At 38.0% G+C, this 11422-nt stretch overlaps 1 protein-coding gene across 1 annotated transcript in view; it reads left to right on the top strand.

Annotated features, from left to right (window-relative positions):
- Positions 1-6: 6 nt before the first annotated feature.
- The window catches only part of FAM208B (family with sequence similarity 208 member B), a 98119-nt gene continuing 86703 nt past the window's right edge, over positions 7-11422 (top strand). The window contains 1 exon segment of the mRNA XM_006772625.2: positions 7-356. The gene's annotated coding sequence lies outside the window, so the exon portion shown is untranslated.

The raw sequence follows: 11422 nt of genomic DNA, 5'->3' as shown, positions 1-11422 counted from the left end.
CCCGGGCTGCAAGGCCAGGGCCGTCCTCCTGAAGCACGAGGGCGGATAGAGAGACGGGCTGCGACGTGGAGGGTCCCGCGCGCCTCTGACGAGCTGGTGCTAACCCGGGAGTCGAGGTGCCATTGGCTATCCGGGAGGAGGGGAATCCCGCTGAAAGGAGACTCAAAGGCTCCCTTGCCGGGAAGGAGACAAAGAAAGCGGCTTATTTACAAGGTCCGAAAATATCTGTCACATGTGGCTGGGAGGGATCGAGAGAAAGGAAGCGCGTGTGTGAGGAGCGGAAAAGACATATACAAGCATGGGGAAGACATTGAAGAATCCCAGAATCTCGGGAGCGGCGGCAGCACAAAGGACAGGTAAAACTCCCCCCGTGTGGACGCTTGGGTTTGTGGATCTTCTAGACACCTGGCTACGGTGCATGGCGCAGTTGCTTGGGCGTTTGTGGCTTAGCTATTGCAATTTAAAATTTTTAAATTGTATTTGCATGCTTTTTGTGAATGATTAATGACTAACGCACCCTTGCCTATTTGCCCTGCTCTAGGGTGAGTGGGGTAGGAGGGGATGGAGTTTTCAGAGTCGTTTTTGCTTCGCTGCTTTTTAAACGTCTCCCCCTTTTTACCACTTGGGGCCATTCTCAGTATCATCCTAATTTGTTTCTAGGAAGTCAGCATTTTACAAGTTGGTATAGATGGGATTTCAGAATTTACCTTTGCCCTTTTTGAGGCAGAAAGCCTGGAACGGTGTAAGCATTTCAATGCTCTGAGTTGCTTGTTAGAGCACAGTTTCATCTTTATGGGCATTATAATAAACAGTTAAAGCTTTGCTTATTTGGTTTGGACTGGCTGTTAAATCATTTTCCAAAGGTTCTCTATAAACCCCGAACCACACGTGCTTTCTGTGGAGACTTCATGGCAGTGTGTGACCCTTTTTTAAAGTAGTAGGTGTAAAAGGAAGACGTCTGTCCATGGGGAGGGTTATTTAGCAAACAACCGAAGTAGTGTCTTAATAGGTTGGTACATGCAACCCAGCTGTTTATCTGAGAGTGGCACCAAGCCGCATTTTGTGGGAGAACTTGGCAGATTAATCTCATAATTTGAAGAAGATACGTTGAAAATTCTCAGGTTTAATGTAATCACCGTTTGTCTGAAATCCAAAAATTTAAATATACCTCTCTGACCCTTCTTTATTATTCCTGTAAGGTAAAACTTAGGTGTTGTACAAGTTTATGGTGTTATTGTAGTTATGTTAGTGATCTAAGGGCCCACAATGTTTTCCTGAAAAAAGGGTGTGTATATGATATTTAATATTACAGGATCTGAGATTGGTAGTAAGCCTACTCAGGAGGTTTATAACAAAGCAGATACTCCTTGATAGTGTAAGAATACTCTTGTATTGAAAAACTGCCTTCTGGAACTAGATAGCGCTATACAGTATGTTCAGTACATAAGTAAATAACCCAGACTAAAGAAAAAAAGTGACTGTACACAATTTTTTTTTAAATGACAACTTTCTTTAGGCATTTTCTTTTTTTAATATATTTTATTGATTTTTTACAGAGAGGAAGAGAGGGACAGAGAGTTAGAAACATCGATGAGAGAGAAACATGGATCAGCTGCTTCCTGCACACTCCCTACTGGGTATGTGCCTGCAACCAAGGTACATGCCCTTGACCGGAATGGAACCTGGGACCCTTGAGTCTGCAGGCCGACGCTCTATCCACTGAGCCAAACCGGTCAGGGCCACAATTATTTTAGAAAGACAAAGAGCAGTGTTTTCAGGACATTTGCCCAAACGTTACCAGGTTCTCTCTTTAAAAAACAAAAAATTATTTTTATTGAGTTCAGAGAGGAAGGGAGAGGGAGACATCAATGATGAATCACCCATGGGCCGCCTCCTGCACGCCCCCTACTGGGGATCGAGCCCTCAGCTCGGGCATGTGCCCTGACTCGGAATGAAACCCTGACCTCTTGGTTCATGGTTCCACAATGGCTGGGCGGATATTACCAGTTCTCTTTAAAAGCTGTATTATGAGCATCTCCTGTAATCCAAACATGGTTGCTTAAATGAATTAAAATCTGCATTACCGAAAGACTTGCTTAAGACATAGCCACTTGATAAATAAATGCGGTATGATATCTATCTAGTATAATTAAGTAGATATGGCATCTATCAAATCAATCTTTCATCCCTTTATGAACTGTTGGTTATTTTCAAGTTTTTTCTCCATAACAATGCTGCAATGATTACCTTTTTTGCTATTATAAACAATGCTTTATATGCTCATGATAATATTTCTGTAGAATTGATTCCCTATGAGAATGCTGGATAATAATACTGTTAACTGGCCCTCAGATGATTGTAGCTTTTATATTCACTCAAATGGTGTGTTTTTATCTTTCTGCTAGTCAGCACTGGATGGTAACTTTATTTCTTTAATATCTTACTAATTTTCTAGTAATTGAAAATAGTATTTTAATTTAATTTTTATCTTCCTTGGGTAACAAGAAAGTTAAACATTTTTGGCCAGGTCATATCCTTTGCTCGTTTATTTGGGGGGCAGGGGGGCGAGGGGATTCTGAACTCTTCTTTGACCTATATATCTGTTACCACACTGTTTTAATTATTATAACTTTATAACATATTTTGATACTTTCTTTTGAAAAAAAGTTTTGGGCGCTTCTTTTGCATATTTCTTCCAGATGAAATTTAGAATCATCTTTTCAAGTTCTATAGAAAATCTTGTTGGGATATTGAATTGCATTGAATTCATAGATTAATTTGAGAAGAGACATCCTTTGAGTTTTTCCTTCTAAGAGAATAGGTATGTCTCCTTGTTTCTTATATTACAATTTTTGTTGTGAAATATACAATTATATGTGTACTCAGATTAATGGAACACTGCAAGTACCTTAGAAGCCTTTAGCATGTGCCTCTCCCTAGAAGCAAAGTATCCCTGCCCCATCACCATGGTCATTCTGAATTTTGTGTTAATTACTCCATTGCCTTCCTTTATAGTTTTATGGTATTGTTTACTTTTATCTGTTTTTCAACTTTATTTAAATAGAACCATACTGTATATTCTGTAAATTACTTTTGTTAAACATTAAACATGTGCCCATAGTTCAGTAATTCAGAAACTTTTTGGGCTCAGGCCTCCTTTACACTTTTAAAAATTATTGAGGACCCCAAAGACCTGTTGTTTCTGTGGATTATATCATATTAGACATTAAAACTAGCCAGTTTTAAGTGAATCTAGCATCTTTTGGTATATTTACACCAATAATAAAAATAAATCCATTACACCTTAACATAATAACATTTTAATGAAAAATAACTATTTTCCAAAACAAAAAATATTAGTGACAAGAGTGGCTTTGTTTCACATTTTTGCAAATATCTTTAATAACTAGTCTCTTCTGCTTCTGCATTCAATCTGTTGCAGCATATTGTTTTGGTTAAAGTATATGAAGTTGGTTGCAAATATCTTTTCTCTATGGTGGTTTTTTTCTTATGAGAAGTTCTGGATTTAAAATTTTTTTTATTTCATGTCTGTATATTTGGAATTATTGAAATTGTTACTTGTGTGTAGTTTGGAATATAAATATAATTGAAATTTTTCTCTTGTAGCTAATCAGTTGTAGTAGAATTCAATTACCATTGAATTCATTTAGGTCTGAAGTTTTGCTAGCAGCAGATTTTGACTAGTGATGATGTAATGTCTTTAATGGTTACAGTATGACTCATTTTTTATTTTAAATATATTTTATTGATTTTTTTTACAGAGAGGAAGGGAGAGGGATAGAAAGTTAGAAACATCAATGGGAGGGAAACATCAATCAGCTGCCTCCTGCACACTCCCTACTGGGTATGTGCCCACAACCAAGGTACAGGCTCTGACCAGAATCGGACCTGGGAGTGACCCTTGAGTCCGCAGGCAGACACTCTATCCACTGAGCCAAACTGGTTAAGGCTTTTTTTTTTTTTTAATTTTGTCAGTCGTCGTAAGTTAGATTTTTCTAGGACTCTGTCCATATTGTCTAAATTTTTAGTATTTATTGGCACAGAGTTGTTAAAAGTGCCCTCTTACTATCAATGTCTGAAGCTTGTGTAATTATATCTCCTTTTTTATTTCTAATATTGCATATTTTTGTTCCGGTTTCCCCTCCCCCCTTTCTGTTAATTCATTTTGCCTGTAGTTTATCAGTTAGAATTATCTTCTCATTGAATTTTTTTTTTTGGCTTTGTGATTATCTCTATCAAATATTCTTTTTTTGTGTTATTAAAAAAATGAAAAAATAAAACACATATACTAAAGCCTCTTTCTAAGGCTCCTTTCAGTTCTGACACTGTGACTCTACAAACTGCCTTACTGGAGCTTGGGATTTACGAGGCATTGGACACTGCACTAGATAACTAATCAAATTCCCTTTTATTTGTTGCCATGAAGAGGCATTTACCCTAGTATTTATTAGCAAGGAAGCATAAAAGTTAATATAACTTCTGTGAAAATTTGAAACTTAAAATACAGTAAAACTTCGATATAACGGACTAATTTGGGCAAGGGGTGTCCATTAAAGCCAAAAATCATCACCAATAAAAGAGAAAGATGCAAATTGCCCATACCTTTGTGACGCATACCAGCCAACCAGGAGTGAATATGCAAATTAACCCAACAAAAAAATGGTGGGTTAATTTGCATATGCAGGCGCTGAGCTGCAGGGGGAAGGACGCTTGTGTTGTTACCATGGCGACAAACACAGGCGTTCCATACTGCCCCAGCCACTTCAGGCCTCTGGGCAGCATGGGAAGGTGGAAAGGCAGCTCCTGCCAGAGCAAAGGTGGTGCTGGCAGCCAGGGGAAGGAAGGCCTATTCTTGCACGAATCTTCGTGAATCAGGCCTCTAGTTACATAATAAAGTAGTTTTTCTGAATGCATATGGTAAAAAATTGACAAATTAGATGTAGACAAGTTTATGTAATTAAAATTATGTGGAAAAGTTTAATTTCATCAAAAAGTTTTCTATATGTATTCTGTAATTTTAAATTTATACTGTGTGTGTCTAGTTAAATGTGTGCATTCACCGTCATTAAGAGTAAACAAATGCACATAGCTGGGGTGTGGCTTAGCACACATTGGAATGCCAGGCCAGCAGGATTTAAAACTGCTGCAGATGCCTGGCTGGCTCAGTGGTTGAGTGTTGACCTATGAACCAGGAGGTCACGTGGGGGGCATGCAGGAAGCAGGCAATTAGTGATTTTCTCTCATCATTGATGTTTCTGTTCCTCTCCCTCTCTGAAATCAGTTTTAAAAAACTGCTGCAGAAAGTCACACAGTGAGACAGCAGACACAATTATTTCCTGAGATGCAGTGTGATCACGTGCTAATCATTTGCTAATCTTTCACTGAATATTGCTTACAAGTGGAAACTCTTGGATTTACATTTATGTAGACTGTAGTTGTAGATACGTAATATTTAGTTATGTCAGTGAACTTATTACAGTGGTTTTTTTCCAAGTATGGCCTATTTACTAAAATTTGTTAAAAATAACAATGAAATAATAACAAAAAACCCTATTTATTTATAAGCAAATCTTGGTTAAAAGCATTTTTAAATTAACAGTAGTTATTCACATAAGATACAAACCACACCATTAAATTTGAAGTCTGTTAAATTGAGGCATGCAAAATCTAGGGATTACTGTATTCTGAGAGAGCTTTAGCATCATATTCACTCTTCTGTGAGAACTTCATTCAACCCTTCATGACTATGTGTTACTATCATATATTTAAACTAGAGGCCCTGTGAACAAAAATTTGTGCTCCTGGAGCAGGCCTAAGCCACAGTCTGGCCTCCCTCTATGGGAAACAACCAGGCGGCTGGCCCTGCCCCCGCCTCCATTGCCCCTCCACCGCAGCTGGTCACTGCTGCACAACACCGCCCACCATTGCTGTCCCCTCCCTCTGCCTTCTGGCAAGCACCTTGGCTGACCTGGTGCTGACTGCTCACCAGCCCCGCCCCTCACTGACTGGTCATTCCACCATTTGGTCAATTTGCATATTATGCTTTTACTATATAGGATTTTTAAAAATATTCTTAGCAGAGGGAGACCTGATTAGAATTGTTATTGTGTTTTACAGTCAGTGCTTAAGTACATTTCCCACATTTTTACTGCTTTCTCTATTATTCATTGAAGATCTCATTCTTCTGTCTTTTCGATTTTCATTATTGCTATTGAAAAGTCAGGTATCAGTCTCTCTACCTATTCTTCTGGCTGCTTTTTTCTCTTTGTCTTTAGTTTTCTGCTGTTTTGCTGTAGTACTTACCTTGCTTGTGATTATTTGGCTTCTTAAATCTATACATTGGAGGTGCTTTGAAATGTATTTATTGGCTATTCATAATTCCTGAATTGTGAATTTCCATTTTTATATTCTATTGACTTATCTATCTTAATGTATAAATAAATCTTTGCTAAATAACATAGTATGTGTTTTTCTGCTGGCCTTTTGCTTTGCTTTTGACTTTGTTTTCCACAGCTTCCCCAAAAGAATTCATTACCAAACTTACGGATTTTTGATAATCTGATAAGTGAAAAGTAAAACTTGATAATAAAACTGGTGACTTGCCCTGGGTGTGTTGCTCAGTTGCTTGGAGCATTGTCCCATACACCAAAAGGTTGCGTGTTCGATTCCTTGTCAGAGCACATGTTTACGTTGCAATTTGGTTTGGGTCTGGGTGGGTACGGGAGGCAACCAATTGATGTTTCCTCTCTATCAAAAAACAAACAAAAACCGGTAACTCTGGGAATTGTCTTTTAGGAGAAGGGGTAGGACTATGACTAATCGTTTTTTCCTCATAATTTGTTTATTCCAATGTTTCTTCCATTTAGACTAGTGTTGATAAATTATATTCTTACATTTTTAAATTTACTAGTATAAATAGTGTATGCTAATTTTAGAAGTCTTTCCCCTATATTTGTAGTAATATCCTTCTTTTTCTTCCTGATATTTAAATTTTTTCTTGATTATATTTGCTAAAAGATTATCTAATATATTTCAAAAGAACCAGCTTCTGTTTTTATTGATTAACTCAATTGGGATTTTGTTTTTAAATTTGTCCCTTTTTAAAAAATTACTACTTTCATTATAAGAAAGGTGTCTGGGGCATACTTTCTGTTTTCTCTTAATATTTTAATGATACTTAATTGAATAACTAAATCCCTAGTTAATATTCTGTGTGAAGACATGGTGTGAAATAGACTCTGTTTATTACCTTTGGGTACACTTGCTCCCTCATTAGGAGAAAGAATATTTAAGACCCCAATTTTTGAGGCCTGGCTTCACCAGTCCAAATACCTGTTTCACCCTGTGGTTATCTTCTGCTTCTTTGTGAGCCACCTTTAGTGAACAGGACTCTTCTGTGTACAGTGCGTTTGAGATGGAGTACATCTAGGGGTGCTGCAATTTCAAAAACAAAAAGCTTCCTTGTGGCATGGATTAGGTATCACTTTCTCTTTTGTCATATGTAATAAAAGAATTCAAAGTAGGTCTTAAAATGTAATTGTGAGAGAAATTTGTTCTTAAATTTTCTTGTAAGAGGGAAAAACTTAATATCTTTGTAATAAATACATTAATGCAGCCATTTCATTGCAGACTGATAGTTTAATGCTAAGGCACAAATTAATAAGCCAAGTTTAAAATGGGGAGCCAGAACAAAGGTCAGTTAATTTATATATAAAAATGTCTAAAAATGTCACTATGAAAATAAAAATTAAAAAAAGTCACTATATAAACTTTGAAATGATTCTAATGAAAGGTTTTTACATGGAAAAGTGTGGTTTCCAAAGAAACTGCAGACTTTTTATTCAATGTAGATAAAAGATTATAAGTATGTGTTTGATGTGCAAAAATACTTGCTGCAGTTGGATTGGATTTTAGAGTGTTAAAACAATATTCAAAAACAATATTAAATACAAAAGTAACCCACAGTTAAATGTAAAAGTCATATTATAACTATAACTTATTTTACACAGTAGATATAATTCCAAAAAACATTTTTTCTAAAAGAGGCACCATTGGATATACTAAATATCCAAAGTGAATTTACTATTTTAAATAGTACATAATTAATTTGATTCTTTTAAGTATTTTAGTAATTTGCTTTGCGAGCTCAGATTTTCCTGTTTTCTCTATGTACAGCACAATAGTAATGATGATTCTCCAGAATCTCCTGATTTCCTCTAGCAAATGCAGATGCTGTCTAGCAAATGCATGTTGATGTTTGAGTTACTTGGTTAAAACATGAGTCAGTAGTAAAGATGTCCTTAGATCAGGCCAAATACTTACTTCTTTCCTCCCCATTCAATTTTATTTTTGGTGAGTTTTATTAAGGCCACATTACTTAGTGGGAAGGACTAGCATCCCCACCACAACCCCATGTGCTGGTGGCACTAGTATCTCTTGGGGATATTCAACAGGCCTTTTATTTTTGTAAATTGTACAACAAAGCCTCATGACCGTAGCTGTGAGTTTACTAGAAGATAATGTAAAACTTTAATAGAGGCAATGAGTTAGAATAATACCGGGTCACTGTAGTGAAAAGACATGGATTTCAGATTCGGTCTGGGATTAACACTGACCTTGTTAGTGGGTGCCTGCAGACAAGACCCTCTAGGAAATTGAAGCTTGGAGAGGTCATAAAATAACGTCCACCTTTGGGTATTGGAGGACCTCAAAAACAAAGGACCAAAGGCGCTATGCTTGCTTGCCTGCCTTCAGACCAGACTGCAGCTCCCCAAGACGCCCCTACCGAGGTCTTCCGCCAGCTCGCGGTTGGCCGCCCTCGTTGAGTTTTAAAAGACGCCATCCCGTGCCGCTCCGTGGCAGCCTGGTCCCGCGGCTGGCCACCTCACTGGACTTCACTGGCGGCAGGTCCGGTGGAGCATCAGCACAGCCCCCTCCCCCACTCACCATGAGGTGAGAACGGCTGGCGGGCCCCTACCCCCAGCTCTGGCTCTCCTCTGCTGCCTGGGGCGCCGAAATGGTGGCGAGTTGCCTGCCATAGCTGACCAAAGCGCTGGGTATGGAGGAGACTGAGAGAAGGAACAGGCTAAAATGCCGTACCTGCAGGGGGCTTTAGGGAGTGACTTTGGTGGGGCCATCGACATGAGAGAGGTGATAACAGATGCCACACACGGTTGTATGGTACTTGAAGGTTTACTGAGTGCCTTTGTTCCTAACTCCTTATTGGATTCTGTGAGTATGGTAGTGGGGAAAACCTTTGCAGAACTGCTAGAGAGATGGCATCACTTCTTATAGCGTTTTTGTGTGTATAGATTTGTTACATTTTGGGTCATCTTTTGAAATATAAAACTGACTCCAAATGGGCTTTGCACTGCAGATAACAACCAGGTATATCTTAGATTTTATTCCTTCTCTGCATGATTATCTTGATATTAGAAAACAGTAAAACTTTTGTATATGACAAACATTTAAAAATTTTTATGACTATCATACATTTCTCATTCTATAGTATTTTCTGTTTTTTATTTATTTTATTATTTTTCCATCACCGTTTATCCCCCGTATACCCTCTTACACCTCCACCCACCCCCCCTTATTCCCACAATCACCACACTGTCATCCATGTACATGAGTTCTTTCTTTTGTAGTTTCTGTTTTTTAATGGGGACACTTTGTTTTATAGGTCTCTTTATTATTGTTTTGGCTTATGAGAATTGCTATTTCCATTTTGTCTTCTCCACTTTGTTGTCGTTTAATAAACTAACTTGTTGCTACTTAGGACTATGGGAGATCTTGTTTTCCAAAATGAAAATAGCTTTACTTCCCCCAGATTGTATTTATACGAATGTAACATTTCAGGTAATAGTACATAAAGTTGTAAAAAAGTTACAAAAATTATCTGTACCCACCCAGGGACAACCCGAGTAGAGTATTGAATATCTACTGTGGTGCTAGGGGCTCTGCTGGACAAGGGGGACTTTGGTGAATAAGATAAAGAGTATTTACCTCTATGGACCATACATTTACATTCTGGGGAAGATAGATCCCAGAAAAGTAAATTGATAAAATAATTGTGGTTATAATGAGTGCTTTAAACAAAACACCTACTTTACTAGTAGATGGGGTGTTCAGAGGTTTATCTAACGGGATAACTTCCAGATTACACTAAAGGAAGAGAGGGAGCTAAGCCATGGGCAAAACGGGAGAAAGAGCATTCCCGTCAGAAATAACAACCAGTGCAAAGGCCTGAAGAGAGGAAAGAGCTTGAATCTGAAAGATTAGTGTAGCTAGAAGTAACTTGGGAAGGTGGATTAAGGCGAGTGTAGGAAATTATCAGGGGCCAGATTTTACATGGTTATGGCAAGAGTGTGCATTGTATCTGAGAGCAACAAGAAGCCACGGAAGGGTTTTAAGTAGAGAAATGAAGTGATCAGGAAAACGAATAGATTCATTCATTCCATAAATATTTATTGAAACTTTATTGTGTTTTAGGCACTATTCTGGGCACTGGAAAAGGACAAATTCCCTTATTTGTGAAGCTAATAATCTAATGGTGGGAGGATAATAAACCAAGAAAAATATCAGATTTTGACAAGTATTATGCAGAAGATGGCCATTGTTTAAATTGTGGTCCATGCTTTTTAAGACTACATACACACATACTTCTCTTTTGTAATCTGCTTTTCTTTCCCCTAATCAATTTATGGTAAGACATTTTTCTATGTTATTAAATGAATAGCTTTTATTTGGGAACATCTTAATTTTGTTTTTAAGATTAAGTATGGCAAAAATCATAAATGAAAAAATACTGTACAGCAACAAAAATTTACATATAAGGCTTCTGTTGGGAAAGAATTATGTAGTAACTTTATTTTGAAGGTCTGACATGTGGCTTTCTTAATTTATCCCGTATCCCAGCAGCTCATCTGTGATTTTTTTTTTTTTTACTTTGACCTATTAGTGTGGTTAGTTTATGGTTTCCTATTTATTGAATCAGTTCTTACATTTCCAGAACAAACCCTAATTGATTTCAGTTATTAATATCTTGATGGATTTTCTTTGCTGTACATACATTTTAGTATCAATACTAGAGGCCTGGTGCACGACATTTGTGCACCTTTAGCCCAGCCTGTGCCCTTTAGCAGTCAGGGAGCCCTTGGGGGATGTCCGGGGAGCAGGCCTAAGCCAAAGTCGGATATCCTTAGAGCTGCGCACAGGTAGGGAGAGGCTCCCGCCACCCGCTGCTGCATTTGCCAGCCGTCAGCCTGGTTTGTGGCGCTCCCCCTGTGGAAGACCACTGACCACCATAGGGCAGTTCCTGCATTGAGCGTCTGCCCCCTGGTGGTCAGTGCATGCCCTAGAACCGGTTGATTCGCATATTTGATTTTATCCTATCAAATTC

This window comes from Myotis davidii, unplaced genomic scaffold, assembly GCF_000327345.1.
Source record: "Myotis davidii unplaced genomic scaffold, ASM32734v1 scaffold544, whole genome shotgun sequence".
NCBI lineage: Eukaryota > Metazoa > Chordata > Mammalia > Chiroptera > Vespertilionidae > Myotis > Myotis davidii.
The sequence above is the reverse complement of the archived record's forward strand: the minus strand, read 5'-3'. Positions and strand labels throughout refer to the sequence as shown.